The following is an 8,070-nucleotide window of genomic DNA, read 5'->3' on the forward strand; positions in this document are numbered from 1 at the left end:
TTTGCGCTCCTGGGCTTCTTCAAAAGCTTTGTTTTCAGAGTCAGAGATCCTTTCTTCTGCCTGTTGCACTCTGTTATGGAGGGATCCCACCATCTTTCAGTTCCTTGAGGGCTGCAACCTCTTGTCTCAGTATTTCAAAATCTTTGATCATTTTATCTTTGAAATCGTTGAGTTCTTGAGACATCTTTTGAATACTTTCTTGAGATATCTTTTGAATAATTTCTTGAGAAATCTTTTGAATAATTCCTTCTTTTCCTCCATTCTGTTAATCTTATTTGCTATCCACATTCTGAACTCAATTTCTGACATCGCAGCCATTTGCTTGTGGATAGGGCCTTCAATTTCGTGTGCCCCATTTTCCCTTGGAGGAGTTGATCTACTCTGGTTATTTGAGTTGCCAGAGTTTTTCCACTAATTCCACCCCATACTGAATTTACCTTGTTTGGAGGCCTTATCAGAACCGTTCAGTTGGTGGCTTCTTTTGGTTGCCCAGGGAGACAGGCCGAGTGTGTCTGTTGTCTTCTCCCAGTTCTCGAGTGCTGGGGCAATTGGGGTGCAGTGAAATGGTAGCAGCTCACGGTAGTGTGCATGGCCAGATTAGACCTCATTTAGCCTGCCGGGCAACGGTGGTGGGGGTGGGCAGGAGACCGGCAGCAGCCGGATCAGTCCTAGTTCGGCTCCTCCAGGGCAACTGGTGGAACAGGGGAACTGTAGTAGCTAGATCAGTCCTAGTTCATCACCCTGGAGCAGCCAGGGGGTGGGGGAATGGCCGGGGTAGCGCAAGGTATGCAAGCAACCAGTTCAGTCCTAATTCAGCCCTGCCAGAGTAGCTAGGGGGGAGCAGAGGACTCCCTGACCATCGCCCATTGGATGCATAAGGCGCTAGCAAGCCGATCTGTGCCCTCTCAGTGTGGGAGCCTGGAGTGGGGAACTTCCCTACTTCCTTCTGTGGGACTTACGTGGCTCTAGCAAACAGTTCTGGGCCCGCCCAGAGGGGTAGACCCCTCCACCACCACGGGCTAATGCCCGTGGCACTAGCAAGCAATTCTGGGCCTGTCCAGAGCCAGAGCCTGGGGCAGGGATCCGTCCCTCTCCGTGAGGGCAAAGGGACCCACCCAGCAAATGGGCTAGTCTGGGAAGGTTAATACCTCCTTCCCCACCTTGCACCCAGTCACTCGTAATCCCCCAGGTCTGTGACCCTATTCAATCCAGTAGGAAACTGCTCCAGGGATTTACGACTGGCAAAATCAGCCAGAAATCTGAGTTCGGCAGAGGGGCCTTGCGTTTTTTAAATTAGGCTTCTGTCCATCTAGATTTCTCTGCAAGTCCTTGCATTCAGCGCTGGGCAGCAGACAAATAGCAATTTACACTCAGGTGTCAATTCTAGCCTCTGCCCGCCCACTGCCTTTGTCTGAGGGGGATTACACCCTGAGGGTTGGTGCTTCATTTATGAAAGTTCTCTGCATTTTACCTGTGGCTGCTGTCCTGAACCTTGTTTGCCCAGAGATGGGGCTGGAATGGTGTCAGTTTGCAGCTCAGGATCCTACTTTTGCTGTATTGGTGTTCCCCAAGCCGACTTTCCTCTCCTCACGCCTGTATCACAGTCAGCACAGAAGAGCACCAGCCCTTTCCCCCTCCAACTCTCCCAAGGAGATGCCCGAGAATCTGGATTCCATAGGTAACAAACCTCCAGACCTTGGAGTGGGTGGATGGGGACTCCTCAGAATTCAATGTTGTAGGTGGGGAATATATACAGTTTCATACAGTTTTACAGTTTTATGCCTGGCCAGAGGGTGCCGTGGCATGCCAGCAGGGGTAGGAGGTCCAGTTTTTAGGGGGTCTCTCCCGTGGGATAGAGTGGGAGGAAGTTTGAACTCTGCTCGCTTGTTTGCATGGAGTAAATTGCAAGCCCTTGTTGTGGGGGAGAGGACTCCCGTTCGCTTGGTGGTGGATTTTGTACCTTTTGGTTGTAGTTTTGAGGTCGCAGCTTGCCTCAGGAAGGTTGAAATGCGCTCTTCAATCTTCTCTCTTGTCTCTGCTCCAAACCATCAGCTAACTTGCTAAACTTATGTCCTTTAAGCCTCCTTCTGGATGAGAGCTTCTGTAAAAAGCTGGCTGCAGTCCCCTTCCTAGGGCTTCTAACTGTTCAATTATCTTTCCCAGTTCTTTCAGGAGTCTTTGATAAATTGTGGAGGATTTGTGGAGGCCTGTTATACATTATATCATAAGGGGAATACCCTGACCTTTTATAAGGGGTACATCTAATATTGAACAAGACCAGTGGCAAGGCCTATACCCAATTAAACTCTGCTTCTTGGTAGAATTTACCAATTTGTGCTTTTATGGCTCTGTTCATGTGCTCTACCCTGCCCGACCTTTGAGGCCTATATGCCACATGTAGTTTCCAGGTGATATACAAGGCTTTGGTTATCATTTGCACTATCTCTGTTATGAAGGCCAGTCCACTGTCAGATTGAACCTGGAGTGGCAACCTAAACTGTGGGATGATTTCTTTGGGCAACACAAACCCTCTTTATCCTGATGGAGAAGGCTTCCACCTATCCCAAGTATGTGCAGACCAGAACTAGTAAGTACTGTTTTCCTCATATCTGGACAATTCCATTTGCACATATTCCAAAGGAGCTTCCCTGTAGGACTGAATTTCAGGTGGCAGGGGAGGAATGTAGAAGTATTTCTCCAGAAATTTCTTAATTTTCTTTTCCCTTCTGTCCTAAGTGCATGGCTTCATGCATACAATCTCTATAACCAACCTCAAACTTTTACACAGTAAGCTTTGATATTTGGTGAGGCATGAATTTGTCTACCAATGGTGCACTTTGCAAGTGACCACAGTGTATGGTCCCAGAGTCTTAAGTTTGTTCCAAAGTCAATTTATCAGCCTTTTGTACCAGCATGGCAGTGGCTGCACATGTTCTTAGGCACAGGGGCCATCCTTTTGAGACCCCATAGATAAGCAACTGGTCTTGCCCAGGATCCTACATTCTGGGTGAGCATTCCCTCAGCTGTTCTATTTCTTTCTGATATGTACACTTCAAAAGGCTTGGCCAGGTCAGGGAGGCCTAGCACCAGGGCTGCCTGAAGTTTTTTCCTTCAGCCTTTTAAAGGCTTTTGGTTGGTTGGATTTGTACTCAGTTGTCCCCATTTCTGCCTCCTTTGTGGCTTCATACAATGGTTTGGCCAATGTGTATGTTTTACACAGTCTTTAGTAGCAATCCCCAGGACTTTCATCTGGTTTGTGCATGATCTCAGCTACCTTGCATGTTTGTTGCTTTCTGGCTTTCCTGCACCGATGGGGACAGACTTAGCACAGTTCTTAAGATAATATCTAGTTTTAAGGGTCCTTACAGAACTTGTCCAAAGTTCTGGGTGATTCAAGTGAATATTCTTGATCATCATCAGTTGGGTGTGGAACCACTTGTGAGGCCGTGCTGCAGCCATTCCACTTACTGGGAATTTTCTATTTAAGTTTAATTTTCTTCTGAGGCGTCTATACAGACACTGCAGATAGTGTTCAATACTGTACAAATTTTTTTCAATATAGCCAATAGGCAACTTTGATTAGCCTTAAGACTTCAGAGCAAATATAACTACTGTATATAATTTTATATTCTTTGGGCAGTCTTTTAGTCCCTTTTAACAGATCAGTTTAGTTACATAGCTATGTCTCATTTTATGAGCTGGAATGGCAGAGAAGGCTAGAATCTAATACAGGTGGAACACAATTTTTGCCTTTTGAACCATTTTTCTCCCTCTAATTTCTCATTTTGCTAAAAATAAATTGTGGCAGAACTAATGTAATTGCCAAAATAAACTATACTTTCAGTATACTGAATCTGATTATTTGCATGAAGTGCAGCAAGAATAATTATTAGCCAGCTAGGCTATTCTTCCTTTTAAAATTGGCTTTGCTGAAACCCTTTACAAGGAATGTTGGGTTAGACCTGAAAACCTCTCACAAGCCCAGTTTTCATCTGTGCCATTAGATACCTATATACATTGGGTAAATTCCTTTTCTCTTGAAGTCCCAAAGCTAATTGTGATTTCTGGACCTGTCAGAAAGTGACATTCTTTACTCACTGCAGATCAGGAAATGCTATTGATGGGGTATCTGGCCAGTCTTTCCAGTGGGCTTCTTTATTTGCCATATAAAGTCAACCTTAATTCCTTAACACAGTCTAGACACCTCTGAAAATGTTATTCCAATCAAAGTCTTGGTAAAAGAAACAGTGTCTTTCATTGTGTCCTACAGAACAAAACAGATTATTATTGAACTTATGCAAACTGTATTGTCAGTAATTAAGACTAGTTATAAATGGATTTCAAATCCTGGAGAAATCAAGGAAAGAGAACAAATAAATGTTTCAAATTTTGCTTGTAAGTGCATACATTGCTGAAAGCTACAAATAGCTCAAAAGGCAGAAAATGGTTTTCTTGACTTCTGGAACACAGAACACAGAAAGAATCACCAATGTTTCAAACAAAAAGTCAAAACAAATCAGCTTGGTTCCATGTAACTGATTTCTGTTCTGTTTGAATTTAGGTTAGCAATACTCATGGATATGTTAGCTTTCTAATTAAAGTCCTGGAAGTTTGCTTTTAGCCCAATGGTGTTTAATTTCCAAAGTCATCAGAAATTTGAATTCAAGATAACTTGTCAGCCTTTTCTACTACTTTCCTTGAAGGACAAACTTTAGACCTAGCCAGTTACAAAACACTTTTGGAGATGAATTAAAATTATTACTAACAACATACACTAAGAGAGACCAATATTTTATAACATTAGAACATATATATAAACATAATCCACAGAAAATTAACCATAATTTCATATTTGACTATATTTCCTATACAGTTTTAACTCATCAAATAAGCCTAATATATTTTTCTGAGACTTTCAGTGGTCTTAATATTTCTTTCTTTCTTTCTTTTTTTTTTTTTTTTTTTTTGAGACAGAGCCTCAAGCTGTCCCCCTGGGTAGAGTGCCGTAGCATCTCAGCTCACAGCAACCTCCAACTCCTGGGCTCAAGCGAGTCTCCTGCCTCCGCCTTCCAAGTAGCTGGGACCACAGGCGCCCGCCACAATGCCCGGCTATTTTTTGGTTGCAGCTGTCATTGTTGTTTGGTGGGCCCGGGCTGGATTCGAACCCATCACCTTGGGTGTACGTGGCTGGCGCCTTAGCCACTTGAGCCACAGGCGCCGAGCCGGTCTTAATATTTCAAAAAGACCAAATTTAGAGTTTTTATTTTGGAAGATATGTCAACTATCAAAGGCTTGAAATATTTGTTCAAATAGGATTACAAGTCAAAAGATTCTAAAGGCAATAAATACATAGTCAACTGGATCATATGAGAATTCTTTCACAAATTTCCTTTTATGAGCCTTATCCACCCTGTACAGACAATTTACGAACTTCCTAAACCTTCTGGTTTTACCTGCCTTTCATTTTCTAAAGTAACCATTCTGTCTCAGGACAAAATTTATTCACACAAGATCCTTTCTTACACAATGCCACTTTCCTTTCTGTCTAATTTCTCTTACTCTCAAAAAACTACTTTTCATAAAACAGAGTCACAGTTTACTATGAAGTTGATTATTCACTTTGGTAAAGTGATAATTAGGTTTAAAAGGCAAAAATCTTATTCTTTGATAAAGACTTAGTTTTCCAAACAATCTGAAGAACAAAATTATTATATTTTACAAATGAGACACATTTTTTGGAATACAACATGATTTTAAGGTTTTAAATTACTGAAAAATATTCAGAATCCACAATGTCTTTTCATTGTCCCCTTAAAGTTTCACATAGAGATATGGCATCAAAGATGGTCACAAGGGACAGGACTTGTGTCCTGAAACCAGAACATCCAGTTTCTCTTAGAATAGCCAGGGGACAAAGTTGGAGCAGGGAAGAAGGGGCCTTGTGAGCTAGACTGTGCCCATAGCTTCTGGCCTAGGTATGGGTAACATGTTCCTTAGCCCTCACCATAGCTACGTCTCCAGACCTCAGAATTCAGAGGTTCAAAATCAAAAACAAGCTCACAGTCAAATCTAGCAAGTTTAGAAATATTACAGAGGTGGCAGTTTTATAATCTTTGAACATTTGAACTATAATATAACAGGTTTAAAACTAATTTTATCTCAAAGGATACCACAGTCATCTGAACAACAAGACATTTGAGTCACTCCTGCTCGTACAAAGTTCTCAATCTCCCCAGAAACATAGTTACTGCATAGTTTCTTGCAAATACTTTTTTTTTTTTTTAATTTTTGAGACAGAATCTCACTATGTGGCCCTCAGTAGAGTACTGTGACATCACAGCTCACAGCAAACTCAAACTCTTGGGCTTAAGCAAGTCTCTTGCCTCAGCCTCCCGAGTAGTTGGGACTACAGGTGCCCACCACAATGCCCAGTTATTTTTTGGTTGCAGTTGTCATTGTTGTTTAGCAGGCCCGGGCTGGGCTCAAACCTGCTAGCCTCAGTGTATGTGGCTGGTGCCCTACTTATTGCACTATGGGCACTGAACCATGCAAACCCTTTCTTAAAGTGCTTCAGTATAGTTCCCAATGGGGTGGACTTCCCCTCCACATTTCTCATTTCCTTCCCTCAGATAAACCACAAACACATCACGGATGGGATTCAAATGGGGCAACAAATGGCATAAAAACAGTGTCATGCAGTCATTTCACCCTGTGAAATGGGGAGGGTCAGAGCCCCACCTATTGTTACCCATCTCATTCAGTCTCCAAGCACTCTCTCACACACAATTCCAACCTTATCCCAATCTATTTGCTATCCTGGCCAGCCTTGGTTTCCCACTTGAACTGCCACTTAGCTGTATAAGGCATACTCTGGTACCATGGTTCAGAACCAACACTTCCCTAGGCCCTCTTAGCAGAAGTTGGTGTCCATCTCAGTCACACCACACCCACACTCTTTCATGTCTCTCATTCATCCTGCTGGGGATCTAATGCTCAGGGGTTGATCAGACCCCTTTCTACTCATATATGGTGGGCCCCAACCGGTCCTTCCTTGCCTCACACATCTCCCAATGCAGGTGCCAGTTCCTCTCAGTGTTTGACTCCTTGATGACCCACTGAAGGGTCATTTCTCTGCCCAGTTGAGGCATCCACACAGGGAGACCAAGCTGACTCCTTGGCATGCTCAGTGGTTCACATCACCCAGGCTGATCAGGGCCCCCACATGGGTGTCCAGAAGGTTGGCTGTGACAACCAGGTGCATCTGAGCCTGCTCTCTCCTCCAGAGGTCTCACTTCCTGGTCAGGGAACCAGAAATGTTGCAGGAAGATGAGGCCCAATGGAGTGAAAGAACACCCAAACACTGTGTTTAAAAGAGGAAGGGCTTTATTTCAGCTGGTGGAATGGAAGCAGACCCAGAGTCCCAAAATGGCCATGTTCCCTGACTGGCTTAGTCTTCTTTTTATCTCCAATCAAAAAGTTCTGGCCCACAGTTACCTTTCTCATTGGTCAGTTTGAATCAAGCTGGAGAAGTGGGCTCTGGCTTTTATAGAACCTAAGGGTTTTACAGAAGCCAAAGCAAGTGTTACTTTGCAGGTTCCAGGAAGTTAAGTTTTTACAAATTGCTAAGAGCTGAGTCACCATGGGGAGGACCTTGCACGTGTATCCTTGGGATCTCCTTGAGAAGACCTCTGTTCTCTTAGACATTACTTTTTCTGAGTATCCTCTCTAAATACCTATGTTTTGGTTTCAAAATTCTTTTCAGTAACTGAAAATCTTAAGGTCATGTTAAGTTAAAAGATGCCTAAAATGTCATGGGTCATTTGTAAGATAAAAGGCTAAAACATTGTTAAATATAAGTTCAAATTTTTATACCTGACATCCTATTTTTATAGGATATAGAAAACTAAATATATGTAGGTGTGTTAATAAAAATTGGGGACTGGTGACAGGTCAATGTTCCCTTAACTTCCTAGGTTTCTCTGAGGGTTGGTATTATGATTAAAACTACTAGACAGGGAACAATTCTATATGAAAAACAAATTTTTTTTTAAAAAACAAAAAGAGTTATAA

Source organism: Otolemur garnettii, unplaced genomic scaffold, assembly GCF_000181295.1.
Source record: "Otolemur garnettii isolate 467f Iridium unplaced genomic scaffold, OtoGar3 scaffold00127, whole genome shotgun sequence".
Taxonomy (NCBI): domain Eukaryota; kingdom Metazoa; phylum Chordata; class Mammalia; order Primates; family Galagidae; genus Otolemur; species Otolemur garnettii.